General features: G+C 25.9%; 1 long non-coding RNA gene across 2 annotated transcripts in view; it reads left to right on the plus strand.

Annotated features, from left to right (window-relative positions):
- The first annotated feature begins 610 nt into the window (after positions 1-610).
- The window catches only part of LOC107447133 (uncharacterized), a 90,093-nt gene continuing 74,648 nt past the window's right edge, over positions 611-16,055 (plus strand). Inside the window, exon 1 of one of the 2 annotated variants that reach the window (XR_015429320.1) lies at positions 611-732. This is a non-coding gene — a long non-coding RNA (uncharacterized LOC107447133). The remainder of the gene's footprint in view (positions 733-16,055) is intronic. The other variant, XR_015429326.1, reaches the window with a different exon arrangement.

Genomic DNA, 16,055 nt, shown 5'->3' on the forward strand with positions numbered 1-16,055 from the left:
ATATATATATATATATATATATATATATATATATATATATATATATATATATATATATATATATATATATATCAGATTGTAATTGTCTGCACGGTGTATAAAATAGTAGTTTATTCAATTAGACCAAAATTAGTTTCAAAGGTGATTAGATTTGATACAAAATTGTATTTTGCATTTTTTTTATACATTACACGCATAATTCTTTTTAAAACTTGTGAATTTACAACAGTAGTTCATTTCCTATGATAAAAAAATATTTTCAAAACCGATTAAAATCGATTCAAAACTGATTAAAATAGATTCAAAGATATGCTTTGTTTTGTATTTTTTGTCCACTATATATATAGTTCTTCCCAAATCTGCGAGTTGACAACAGTAGTTTATTTCATTGGATGAAAAAAAATCCATTACATACAAAATGATCGGACTCCCCACCTAAAGAAACACGTCATTGCCAAATAAATATTTATTGTTTAACTCAACATTCACGTGTGTAGAGCACATAAATAAAACAACATCAGCCCCTCTGCGAAGAAAAAACATTTAAATACGAAACTCCTTTTATTAAGTACAGAATAAATTCATGCCAGTAGTTTATGTTCGACATGTTTATGTCATTGGCGACCGGTGAGGTCTCAAATCGAGAGTGCGCCGATGAATTATGCCAAATGATCTGAAGGAAAATTGTTTCTCATCGTAATCGGCATGGCTATTCGCCGATAAGTATTTCAGGTAAGGTTGAAAAAACATGAGGCAATAATAATTTTTGTTTTTTATTCTTTATTAATAAGATTTGAATGAATTAAACTAGTTTGTCTAAATGGTTTTCCGGGTGTGTTGTTTTAAAGAATGATTTTTAATGTAATTTATTATATCGAATTGTGTAAATTGGGTTCAGTTGTTTTGAAATGTCTTTCATTATTGATTATATCGATGATTTTGTTGTGTAATGTAAAATATGAACTGTAACAAAATTTTAAGTAATATTATAAAATTAATGATAGTGAATGAATATCAGGTTGGTAAAACAGACTTTTTTATATCTTTTGTAGATTTGAGTTATCTCTTCGATTTGAAAAAGATTATTTTCAAAGTATATTTTGTTTGATTTTAAATAAACAAAACATTTTTGTGTTAAAAAGTATGTGATCATTTCGTGATTTTGAATTCTCGTACGACGTGACGTCTTTTTACGAAGCTTTAAATGAAGTCTTGTACATAGTCTTACCATACGTAGTCTTATAGTTCTAGAAAAATGATCGCACATAAAGTATTTACGTAAATTACGATTAGACCTTGATTTTAGAATATGAAATAATAAAAACAAATTTGTCTCTCGTGCTAATTAAAAAAGATCAAAAGTTTACAGATAAAATGAATGCAACAAATGTATGAGACTTTTTTCTTGTAATTTTCAGAATTGTGTTATTTTACCGGTATAATTAATATTTAGATAATAAATATTTTATTATATATTAATATTTCTATTAATTAATAAAATTTTTTACTTATAATATTTTCATTAATTATTGCAAATATTGCATTAATATTTATTAATATAAATGTTAAATAATTAGAATAATTGTCAAAAGGGAGGCTTAAAAAATATACACAACGGGGGTCAATAATTCACTCCTAAGTGCTGAAAAAAACAAAAAAATGCTTCGAATACCAAACGAATCACTGAAGATGAAAGCAGACTGAAAAAACTATCTTTTTTGTTATTGGAGAATATATATAGGAGTTGAAAGGTATTTGTTAGAAACAACTCCAGATTTCATAAAGCTGGTTTCTATATTTTCATTCCACCTTCCTCACTAGTGATTTTACAAACTTCCATTCATTTTTCACTTAAATAATCCCTTATTTTGTAATCATTTTAACTTCTTTTTCGACAAGAATTCTTCTAAAAACGCACATTAAGGATGGCTATTACGTAATACCCTGTATTTTAATAATTAACTCCCATATGACGCAGTCGCAGTACGAATATTTTGTTAGTTGTTGTAATATTTTCATGTCATCATCGAAATAATTACGTAATAGTTTTGATTAATGGTATCAATTTTTATCTTTCATACGTAATGAATCTTTATCTGTTTTAAAAAGTTTCATTGTTAAATTTATCAGTACAGCAACAAGTTAATCTGTTTTTAAATTATTTAAAAACATATTTCTTAAGTTACATAATTGTTTGCGATTCATTATCACATTTGATTATAGAAGGGTTCAGAACATCGTGGAAGATAATGAAACATTTACATTTATTTTTTCAAGATAAAAATGATTTCTAATCTCGCAATTAAAGAGGCGTTGTCTGCCAAAACCAAAATTGCAAAATGGAAAACAAATTATATATATATAACATTATAAAGGTTTTTTAAAAGATAAAAAGTAAACAAGTATTAAAATAAAGAATTTAAAAAAATTAAAAATTAAAAACTTTCTAATATTGTATTAAATTAAAATAGCCTAAGCAGAATCTATCCATACAATAGTGTGAAATGAAAATGCAAAATAAAGCGTGATATATATATATATATATATATATATATATATATATATATATGGGTCATTCTCATGAAAACTGTCATTTTTCAGTTCATAAAATCCCAAAAAAGTAAAGTGAATAAAAAGCTCTGAAACTTTCTATATTAATAGAAATATGTAATGGCATTATAAAGAAAGTATATATCCTATAAATTATACTTAATATTTAAATTAATTAATTTTTTAAATAATTAATTTATAATTATTAATTTATAATAATTAATAATTAATTAATTAATTTAATAAATAAATTAATTAGTTTAATAAATCAATTTATTAATTTATTTTTCAAATTAATTAATAAATAAATTAATTATTTTCACTATTTAAAAAGTGAGGGACTGACACTAATAGTGAGGGAATGATATTTTATTTTTATACATGTTCTTATCTAAGTTACATCTACCTAAAGTTTGAAAATGATAACATAGTAAGTATATATAATATTTATTATAATTTAGTCTTATATATTTAATAGTTTTTACAGGTTTGGGAAATAAAATTGGCTGGCACGATTGAACAAAAAAAAATTTAATAATTTACTCATCTTGAATCATTCCCTCACTTCAGCGTTATTCCCTCACTTTATACACTAGTGAGGGAATGACGAATTCAATAAAATTTAAAAATAACAGTTAGGCTTTATTAATTTCTGAAGTCAATCACATACAATTATATTCATACAAGAAAGCAACATATAATTATCCACTTTCTCAATGAAGTTGTATTTTATTTTACTCTAAAAAACGACATGAGGGAATGACAAATGTAAAAAATTTTACCTGGTTTGATTCATTCAAATTTATTCCACAGCAAAGCTTCTTTAAGTAAAAGATGGAAACATACTGCAATTTTGTTCTATGATGCCAGTTGTTAACTTCTGAAGTTTTTATTAAAATATTTTCATTCTAAGATGATTGCAGGTGATAAGAACATTGTTGTGAGGGAATGACGCGAAACACTGGGGACAAAGTTTAAAATAGTGCTGTGTTAATATTTTTATCAGAAATTAAATTTAAAATTTATTTTCTGAATTCTATATTTCAATATTCTCAAATAAAAAACACAAATTTGTAGAAAAAAATTTTTTATTTCAGAAACAATTTTTTTCTTTTTTTAAATCAGCAGTGGGGACAAGTGAGGGAATGACATATTGGTATATTTTTATTACCTAAAATTAATAGAAAATAAAAATTGATAATTTTATTTTTATTCTTTTGTTAGCTTGCATTCTGAAGGACACTTTCCCTGAAAAAATTTTTTTCGTAAGTTGTAAAACAAACATAAAATATACTGGGGACATGAAAATGACTGTTTTTGTGAGAATGACCCATATATATATATATATATATATATATATATATATATATATATATATATATATATATATATATATATATATATATATATATATATATATATATATATATATATATATATATATATATATATATATATATATCAAAATGAAGATAAAACAACGAAAAATTATAGACATATGAAAAAAGGGGGGAAATAATAAGTAAAAAAATAACAAACAACAGCCTTAAAATAAAAGGGGGGGATGAAATTTTATTTAAAAAAACAGGAAAAAAAAAGATATAATCTTTTCATCAGCCCACACGATTATATCCGCAAAAAAGAGTGCTTTCTGATATTGTATCAATATAGCTTTGGCTATATTGATACAATATCAGAAAGCACTCTTTTTTGCAGTTATAATCGTGTGGGCTGATGAAAAGATTATATCTTTTTTTTCTTTTTCTTTTTTTCCGGTTTTCTTAAATAAGATTTCATTCCTTTTTTTTAAACTGTTTGTTATTTTTTTACTTATTATTTCCCCCCACCCTTTTTCATATGTCTATAATTTATATGTCTGTAATCTTCATTTTGAACTTATCTAATGAGTTCTGTTTGCTTGCAACCTATGCGCAATAAATGAAACTTATTGTTTTTCTTGACTTTCCTCGTGTTTTCATGTATATATATATATATATATATATATATATATATATATATATATATATATATATATATATATATATATATATATATATATATATATATATATATATATATATATATATATATGTGTGTGTGTGTGTGTGTGTGTGTGTGTGTGTATATATATCAATCACACTATTATATTGATATATTTTGCTTTGGTTATATTGATACAATATTAGAAAGCACTCCTTTTGTCCGGATATAATCGTGTGAGCTGATGAAGAAATTATATCTTTTCTTTATTTTGTTTTCAAAATTTTTAATAGTATTTTCAGATAATTAAAAGAAAAAATATTTTTTTAAATACTTTTGAAAAATATTTTTAATAATTATCTACACTTGTCATTATTTTTTTGTTATTTTCCATATTTTCTCAGTATTTCCACTTATATATATGCACGAATATATTAGCAATCAATAATTATTTAATTTTTAACTGTTAAACTTTTAAACTTGTGGTGAAAAATACCATGTGGATCCTGCAGCTCCCTAAATTCAACTACCATGCTAAATTTTCAATCGCTGAAAGAGTCCTTTTTATTTGTGAAACTAAAAGCATTTTCTTTTTTCAGTTATTAAATTTATTTCAACAGATAGATAAAGTTATAAAACTCATAATATTGAAATACGAAAATATTAGTAAAAAAATCATTTTTAAAATGATCAGAAATAGTGTTAAAAAAATAGAGAGATTTCTATATATTTTATCTCGGCAAACATTTCGCAAGCATTTGACAAACATTTGAAACATTTCGCATTGAAATATATAATTTTCGTAAAATCAGTTTTTGAAAAATCAATTGAATTTGGCTTCAAAAATAATTTTTTGTATATCGTTTTTTATAACTTATCTATATAAATCTACAATTTCATTTGACAAATTTATGTAGCAACTTTTTTAACTGAAGTTGGTTAGCGTGCAAGCCGGTTTAAATTTGAGAAATGATTATTCCGAAACCATAGTTTCAGTTCTACGAGATGATGGCTTTTCTCATTTCTTATCATTTTAACATGTAATCATTTATTAACATGATGTCATTTCAGCATAATATCAATTTAACAATTATTTTAACTGACGAGAAATTTATGAAACGAAATTATGAATTATAAACGAAAGACTTGTAAAAAAATTCTTTGAAGAACATTGCGAACAAGTCTTAAAAGAAATTTGATTTCTGTATATCTTATCTTGCCTACTTATCATTCTAATTCCACAATTGCTTATTGCAGTTTATCCAGATTGTGATGAATCACACTTAATAAACACTTCACAGAGATAACAAAAGTAGTTGAAATTGATGGAATTCATCACTTTGCACTGTAAACAATACAATTTCACAATCAAACAGATGCTTATCAAAATTGGAATAGAAACCAAAGATATTTAATCAAAATCCGTTTTTTTTATATATATAAATTGTGTGGGCATCCCAAACAAAAACAGAATAATTTTTTTAGTGTTTTTTATCCAGAAGAGGAATTGATGGTAAAGGAGGTCACGTGTGTAAATTTTCGAGACAAATGGGGCGTTTTGGGAGATGATGTCAACTTTCTCGCTTTGTAATTGTATATCCGCTCAGATGCTTTCGGGAAAAAAATGCAGATACAATCGTATCTCTTCGAGTTGTTTTATTGCTCATGCTTCTAAAATAGAAATGGTACATGTCTCTAACAAGATGCGGAATTTATTGTTTGTCTTGAGTAAATTTTAGTTTTTGTTTAGTGGGTCCGGTATTTATACAAATAGAGGATGTTTTAATATCGAAAACGTTGAGAACTTGACAGGACTCAAGTTTTTATGTGACTTCATCACATTCTTTAAAAAGAATAAAGACATTTTCTTATATTTTCTCTTGATATTTAAAATCATCTTCTTAAATGAATTTAAAAAATATAAATAAATTTAAAAAAAGTGTAGATGCAGTCGCATGTTTTAGATTTGTTTATTGCTCATGCTTCTAAAATAGAAATGGTACATGTCTCTAACAAGATGCGGAATTTATTGTTTGTCTTGAGTAAATTCTAGTTTTTGTTTAGTGGGTCCGGTATTTATACAAATAGAGGATATTTCAATATCGAAAACGTTGAGAACTTGACGGGACTCAAGTTTTTATGTGATTTCATTACATTCTTTAAAAAAATAAAGAGCTTTTTTTATATTTTCTTTTGGTATTTAAGATCATCTTCTTAAATGAATTTAAAAAACATAAAAAATGTAAGTACAGTCGCATGTATTCAATTTGTTTATTGTTCATGCTTCTAAAATAGAAATGGTAGATGTCTCTTATACGATGCAGAATTTATTGTTTTGTCATAAGCAAATTCTAGTTTTTGTTTAGATGGTCCGGTATTTACACAAATAGAGGAGGCGTTAATGTCAAATATGTTAAGAGCATGACAAACTTTAAGTATTTATGTGATTTCCTTTCTTTCTTCAAAAAGATTTTAAATTTTTTTTAAAATTTATTCTTTTATATTTAAAATCATCTTCTTAAATAAATTTGAAAAATATAAATAATTTTAAAAAAAAATGTAGATACATTCACATGTTTTAAATTTTTTTATTGCTAGTGTTTCTAAAATAGAAATGGTACATGTCACTTACAAGATGCAGAAGTTATTGTTTGTTTTAAGTAAATTCTAGTTTTTGTTCAGATGGTCCGGCATTTATGCGAATAGCTTTAATGTCGAAAATGTTAAGAGCATGACAGGCCTTAAGTTCATTTATTTCCTTAAAAAAATGGAAACAAACATTTTTACATATTCATTTTTACACATTTTTACATAACAACATTTTTACAAACATTTTCTTTCATATTTAAAACCTTCTTAGGAAATAGATTTGAAAAATATAAATAATTTTTAAAAAAAATGTAGATACAGACGTATGTTTTAATTTTTTGCTATTGTTCATGCTTTTAAGATAGAAATGAGTACGTTCATTTAAAAGAAGCAGAATTTATTGTTTGACTTAAGTGAATTCTAATATTTGTTTATGGGGTCCGATATTAATACACAAGTAAAGGATGGTTTAAGAATAAAGATGTTGAAAACAGGTCGAACTTCATAATTCCTAAGTGGTACTACTATTTTTCTTAAATAAAAAGAAAAATTACAAAAAATTAGGTAGTTAAAATATATTTTAAAATGAGTTTGAAAAATATAAATTATTTGATATACACTCTGAGGAGAAAAAGTATGGGAAATCTACCAAAATATAGCAAAATGTACCGTGTTTCTGTCTCGATGGGAACACCAAAAAGTTCGATAATTTTTACATAAGAGCTCTCGTAATGATTTTGGTAAAATTAACCATAAAGTATTGTTTCATAATATGTAATGAAATTTAGTAATGTTAATATTTGGAAATTTTATCATGATACCTTAGAGCAGGACATAAAAACTATTCGTTTTAATTTATTTTTCAGTTTTGCTTTTTTTACTAAATTTGTGGTAAAAAAAACTATAATTTTGAAAACTTGAATTTCCAATTAACCATTATCATATGAACTAAAAAATTGCCAAAAGAATGATTTAAATACCGTATATTTTGGTTTCACCATATATTCAGAAAAATATTATAAATACTGCATCCAAAATTATGCTTGCTTTTTTATACCAGAAATGTCATTATCATAAAGTGTGGTAATTTCACCAGATTTTTTTCTCTGCGTTGAGAGAAGGTTTAGCACGAATGATTAGTGAAACTGATAGAGAATTTGAATAATCTAGCCATTGCTAAACTATAGTACTAAAGTTTTTCTTAGACGCTGTTTTTCGAAGCTCTGTCGCCAAGGAAAATAAAAAAGGCATAGTTTAAGTGCCTTGCACTTGAAGCAATGCCATGATTTTAAACTATATATGTAATCTTGCCGTGAAGAATTATCTGGGCTCAAGAAGAGGCAAATAAAATATTTTAAAAGTTATTATTTTTTTTAAAAAACGCTGTCAATTTGGCCGCATTTTTCCTCCTGAATGAAAATTATCAGAAACACAGTCGTATTCTTAGTTTTTACAAATTTTTATGAGCCCAGGTAATGCAGCATTGAGGTAAGTTTTTAAATATTAAAAAATTAGACAACAAACGCTTTTTATTTTCTCAAAACTGTGACTTTTCTCCATATTGCGTCATTTTCAAAATAAGCGTTAGGCTAAACTTGACCTAACAGTCGTGAGTAATAATTGCAAACTCACAGCAGTTATACGAATAGCATGTTATTCGCGAAAAAACGTCATTTTATATTACGACGGATTCCTCGAAAAACTGCCTTAACTTCATTACTCGAAACTATGCTTGAATCTGTTCATAGTCGAGGTGCACTTTTACACTAAGTAATTATTTGGCAGTCAATTCGCTCGCTTGTAAAATGCGCCAAAAAAAAACATTCTTAATGAATTTTGATTAAATTACGTAATAGAAATCTATCTTCACGTAATAAAAGTCTATCTTAATGGTTCGAAATCTATCGAAATGGTTTAACCAGGAGATCTGTCTGAAGTTTCGTCCCTGTAATTTTTCTTTCGCGTATTTTGGGATATTTCGAGAAATTTTGAAGCGAATCGGAAAATTTTTGTACACAGTTATAAAAATTCGTTTATCCAAAGATAATTCAATGCAAAATATTATTTAATAATTATTTATTGTTTTTTATTAATTGGAAAAATTCGAATTGTAAGGTATACTAATTTTTACACAATTTTAAAGAATGTGACTGTGATAAGACAAATAGTGAATAAGACAAAATATAAAATTTGAACAAAATTGGTCTAATAGTTCATGAGAAATCGAATTTTAAACAAATCTTTTATTTAAAATAAATTTCTCAGGAATGGAATGGAATTTCTTTGAATGGAATTTTTTTTCGATGCACTTAAAAAGTTCTTGAGATATGGCGAAATACACAAAAGATAAAATTAACATTGAAGGATCCAAAATTTATATCCCTCCTTTGACCCAATCTTTGGGACCGCAAATCCCAGATTGCAACTTCCCGTATATTTTACTACTGTTTTTTTAGGTCAGAAATGCAAATTCGCCAAAAAAAGGTACGTATATTCAGAGAAAGTACACTTTTGTGACTTGTTTTGCTACTTAAAGCATTGTCTGCACTAGTTAATTAATATATTTGACGTCACCCTCTAGAGCCAGTAAGATTGCATTCTAGTACGTGAAGATCAGATGATTAGATAAAAAGTTATTCAAAGCGATTCATTATTTTTATTTTTTGCACGCTGTTGTTCATCGAATTACTATTTTGGAAATGAACAAACAGTAAAAATAGATTGGTTTCAAAAATTTGCAACTTGTGGCTACGACAAATGAACAACAACTTGAAACAGGTGAAACTTGTTCTTTCCTTGGCTATGGGTGAAGGGGGAAATTTAAACAAGCAAATTTAAGATTCACTTGCAATTGTGTTTAAAAAATCATTTCACATAGAATAACCAAGAATATTAATTTTAAACGATGAGAGAAAACTAAATAGTTGAAAATTATTAATCCTTAATAAGTTGAAAAATGAAATTAATCTGGAAACTAAATGAAAAAATTAAATTTGAAGTGAAATTAGCAAAAAAAAAATTAAATTGCATTAAAAAATTATTTATATATCAATAAGTCCAGAAGAATTTATTATGAAATTAAATAAAACTCTTTAAATTACCATTTAAGTAGAATAGTTTATTTTTTCTTGAAATTAAAGAACAATTTTAAATATTTTCAATACATTTCGCAAAAAGTATTGAACGCAAATTTAAATTAAATTTTTATGTTTTTAGTTAAATTAAAATATAAGAAAATATACTTAAAAGCTCTCTTTTTTATTTGTAGAACTCGTGAGCATTCATGACTATAACCATTCATTTTAGTATGCAGGGTATACCGTAAAGGCAGCCCTTAATCTATGTTTTTCAGAATCCTTATCAAAAATGAAAACAGAAAAGCATACTTAAATACAAATCATAAAAAACTATTATCCGAGAAAGAAACGAAAACACTTTCGAAATCTGACCAAATAGAGGAGGAGCACAAGTGTAATAAACATCAAAACAGGTTTAATTGGCGGCTAAAATTTGAAGGTTATACTAATAATCTTGTTTCAACTCTCTGCTTTCTAACGTAATAAACAAGTCTTGTTACTGTACTCCATTACAGTATTTTCTTCTGTACTGTATGTACATCCTCCATTACTGTAATTTGTCAGATTTCGATAACGTGTTTTTTCTTTGCTTAAAGACTTATTTGATTTGTGATCCCCCATGTCTAAACATTTTTGTTTTCATTTTTGATAAAGATTCTAAAATTAAATATTAAGAGCGGCCTTTACGTAACACAAATAACAGCGCAAAGAAAACATACATTTAAAAAAATAAAATATTTATCATTTGTTCCTCAGCCACAATGGCTCAATTGACATAGCACTCGCCCTTCAATGAGGTGTCCGAGGTTCAAATCTCAGTGATTACTAGTTGATACGGATTTGTTCCGACTCGCATCGACCACAATGCGGATGTAAAATATCCTCAGCGGTCAACAGATCATGGGATAGAAGCCCCTTTCCATCGGATTAACCGTGGGAGGTTTTGTGGTTTTCCTCTTCATGTAATACAAATGCGGGTTCATCAAAATGTCCTTCACGAAGGCTAGCTTGTACAAATGCTTGATACAGGAGTACCCTTGTTTTTTGGTTGGGTTCAAAACTACAAGGCTACGCAGTAGAAGATTGACAGTCGTAAAATCAGATTTGTATCTACTGTTCAAAGCCGATTATAAAATAAAATTAAATATAATCTGTTTTAATACTTATAAATAAAAAAATAGGATTTTCTTTGTAATCTTTATATTTATAAGAAAGTACAAAATAAATCTATTTTGGCGAAAATATTGATGGCAAAAAATGTAATATCTTTTAATATGAAGCAATGGTTATCAGAACTCAAATTTCATATTTATTTATGATCAGTTGTAAGACTATTTGTATTATTTTAAAACAGTTTTTGGACTTCTAGAAGTAATTTATTTTTATTTTGTGGTGAAATATGATACTTCATTTAAAGAAAAATAGAAGAAAAAGAAGAATGTAATTGAATTTTATTTTGTCATACTGTTAAAAAATCTTTTGTCATATGTTACGTAATACTTGTATTTCATGTTATTAAATTCCCTATTTGTTCAAGTATCTTATGCATGATCGTAAACAATTTGATATATCTAAAAATAACTTTGTATATTAATATTATTGAATGAAAAATGATATTATTATAAAATGATATTTATTGTAAAAAGTAATCATTTCTTCAAGGAATATTTTTCATTAAGTTTGTAAATAACCTTAACACACAATGTGTTACTCTAAGGCAGATATTTGTAAATGCAATATGCAATGCAATGCATATTCTTAAAATTAAGTTCATTAAATGAGAAATAATGAAATATTAAAAATGAATAGTAATAAATAAGATGAGAAATAATATGACAGATATTTTTTAATGCTATAAGCAATGAAATGCATATTCTTAACATTAAGTGCATTAAGTCAGAAATAATAAAATGTTAAAAATGAATAATAATAAGTAAGATGAGAAATAATAAGACAGATAATTTTAAATACAATAAGCAATGAAAAGCTTATTCGTAACATTAAGTACATGAAGTGAGAAATAAGAAAATGTTAGCCGAATCTGACAAATCATTATTGATTAAAACAAAATTAAAATTTTTAAGACCATTTTTTTGCCTAAAAAAATTAAAGTTATTTCCAATAACTCCTTTTTAGTATCTTTATTCAATGAAACTGGTTTTAATATTTGTATTCATGTTTTCTTTTCATAAAGATTAGTGTAATTTTTGATTATAATACATTCTTTCTTAAATGATAATCTGTGCCCTCTTTTGTAATTAGATAAGTAATTTGATCTTCAGTTTTGTCAGGTTTATAAATTAAATGCAAATAAAAAATTTTTCAAGGGATATAATTAATAAAGATATAATTAATGCAAACTAATAATTTATAATTAATAAAGTTTTGACAGCATAGCTTAATTTGAATTGAAAAGTACATAAATGTGGTGGCTATAGAGTACTCTGTATTATGGTTACTGTAAATAAATTATACAATTTTATTTAATAATCATAATTTTTAACTATTAATTATTTGTATTTCCCTTTGCTGTACTGTAGGTTGCTTGAAAAATTTTAATGTATTTGGAGAAAAAGCTTTAATTTTTCGTTCTTTCGAATTAAAGAACAGTGCGAATTATTTTTGTCTCATAATATGAAAAACTATTTTCATTCATAATTTTATTTTTTTATCTTTAAAAATTTTATTCTTCTTCGAGAATTCACTAATTGAGTTTAAGATGAACACTGTTTGGTATTTCTAATCTGGGAAACTGAAATGATTTCTTTTTTCTTTTGTAAATGTGCTATGTAATTTAAACGACACATATCTTATCTCACATTTGAGATGATACTTTTATAAATGTGCCATATATTTTAAATGAAATTTTTTTAAAATCTTTTTTTCTTAAAATAACACTCTTTTTAACCCTTTATGCACAGATTGAGCATCGGTGCCCCTTTCATGTATTTCTTTCCTAACGTTTTAATTACAAATGAAAATATATTTTGGTATTTTTTGATTGTAAAAAATAGCCTAATAGTTACTTAAAGAAATTTGTTAAACTACCTGGATTATCTTTCATTTATAATTCTCACTTACGCCTTATTTTCTATGGAATACCCAATAGTCCAAATTTTGAGAAAAAAAACAAAGATCCTTTATAAAGAAAATAAAATGTCATTTTTAGAAGTCAAGAGTGGTATAAAAAAAGAAAATTATCATAGATTAAGCATGAGGGTTATTTTATACTATTCTAAATAAAGTTGTTATTCTATAGTAAGTATTTCAGTGAAATAAGTTATTTAATGGGGTTTTTTTCTTTCTCAAAAATATTACTTTAAAAATGTAAATATAAAAATTTTTTTTTTTTGACTTTATCTTTCTATTCATATTCAAATATTTATCAATGATTGATTTTGTAAATTAAAAAAATTCCATTCATGAGTTGCTATTTCTCTTACATCTAAATAACTTCTGAATTTGAAAAATTATTGTTCGGATGGAATATGTTATCTTTGACTCAGTTAATTTTCGTATCTTTTTAATACCGGTGTTTCATTTTGTATTTCATAACCATAAATTATTTAAATACTAAATATAATATTTTTTTCTTAGTTTTGTCTAAATTGATACAAAATCAATAATTTACCTAACTTGATAATAATAATAACATTCTCTTTTGAAATTGTGTTATGCAATTTAAAAAAAAAACTTCTTTTATCTCACAAATTCAATAGCACTCTCTTTAGTAAATGTGTTATGGAGTTCTCTACATTTAAATATCACTGTATCTCACATTTTAAATTGCTCTCCTTGTAAATGTATTGTGTATTTGAAATAACACATTTCTTAATTCAAATGTTAACACTATTTTTTTTTTAAATATTTTGTCTCTTCATTCTTAACTCACATTTTAAATACCAATCTTTTGTTGTTGACGTATGCCATTAAGGCAGAGGGGGTGCGATTGTTCTTGTTTTCCAGTGGCGCCATCTGTGGCCAGGAATTCGACTTCTGCCACACTCATACGTCACACCCGCTTATAGGGTGGACCCATTCATACATCCATTCATTCATCCACAGATCGTAATTTTGACCTGAATCAGCGAACGATCAATCTCCAATTCAGTACCCCCAAAGGTATTGATTTGTTATGGGAACATGGAGGACTTTGAGACTCGACAGATTTAATGTGCATCAGTCAGCATTTACTACACGAGGAGTCTTCGGCCTGCGGGGTTCGAACCCACGAACTCTCGGACATGGGCCTAGCGCCCTACCGTCCAGGCTATCCCGGCCTCATTCTTTTGAAAAATATTATGTGGTTTAAAAATTACATCTCTTATCTCACAAATTCAATAGCCTTCTCTTTTGTAAATGTGTTACGTAATTTAAACAATCCATCTCTTCTTTCAAATTTTAACACATTATTTTGTAAATGTGCTTTATAATTTGTGCTATACGTTTATAGTAATGTGCTATGCATTTCTTATCCCACATCCCAAATATCACATTTTTTATTAACGTGTTATGTTAATTAATTATTAAAAGCTTAATCAGTTTTTTCAGTGATTACCAATCGATTTCATTACTCTTTTATAAATTTGATAATTTCTTGGTTTTAAACTAATATTCATTAAACAATACTTAAACAATACATGTCTGTAATCTACTGAGGGTATTTTTCAGCATTTCATTGCCTATTTCTTGCTTAACAAACTGATAAGAAAATTGCTTTAAAAGTCTGAAATTTTAACATAGTATTCTGCTAATGCGTTATGTTATTTGAACAATGCATTTCTTATCCCTCATCCTTAACATCACATTATTTTGTAAATGTGTTAGGTTAATTGATAATTAAGAGTTCAATAAGTTTTTTTCATCAGTGAGTGCTGATTGATTTAGTTACTTTTTTGGAAATTTGATAAATTTCTTAAAACTACTATATGCTAAATAAAACTTGTCTGTAATTCACTGAGGGCTATTTTTATCATTTCATTGTCTGTCTCTAATTTAATAGACAAACAAGAAAGTTAATTTAAATGTGTGAAATTGTAACAGATTATTTTGTAAATACGTTATATAATTTGAATAATGTAATACATTGAATAATATAATACAATATAATACATTTCTTATCCTAAATCCTAAATATCGCATTTATTTTGTAAATGTGTAATGTTAATTGATGACTAAAAGGTTAATAAGTTTTTTTTATCAGTGAATGTTGATCGATTTCTTTACTCTTTTATTAATTCGATGAATTTCTTAGTTTAAAAATACTTTTCCTTAAACATTACCTGTCTGTTCTTCTGGGGGCTATTTTAACATTTAATTGTCTGTCTCTAATTTAATAAAATAATAAACTTACTTTAAAAGGGCTAAATTTTAGCACATTATTTTAAGAATGTGTTATATAGTTTGAATAATACATTGTTTAATTCCATATCCTAAATATGACATTTTTTGTAAGTGCGCTATTGATTACAAAAACTGTATCAATTTTTATAATCAGTGAAAACTGTAAATTCGTAACTTTAAAGTTGATAAAGTTCTTAGTTTAGCATACATGTTAAGCAATACGTGTCTGCAATATACTGAGGGCTATTTTTAACATTTCATTGTCTGTCTCTAACTTAATAAACTAATAAAAAAGTTACTTTAAAAGTGTGAAATCTGATTTAGAAGCTGATATGACTCCTTTAATGACTCAACTTTCTATAATGTTAACACTTTTAAGTGCAAAGAGGCTGTCATTATCTGGCGTGTATAAAAATAAACCAATTTTCTGTGAAACTGATGAGTAAAACGTTCTTGAGAGTGATAAGTAAGTTATAATAAACAAACTTATCCTATTATCACACCTTTCATTCTCCT

Source organism: Parasteatoda tepidariorum, chromosome 9 (assembly GCF_982258835.1).
Source record: "Parasteatoda tepidariorum strain Cologne lab strain chromosome 9, Ptep-v5.0, whole genome shotgun sequence".
NCBI classification, from domain to species: domain Eukaryota; kingdom Metazoa; phylum Arthropoda; class Arachnida; order Araneae; family Theridiidae; genus Parasteatoda; species Parasteatoda tepidariorum.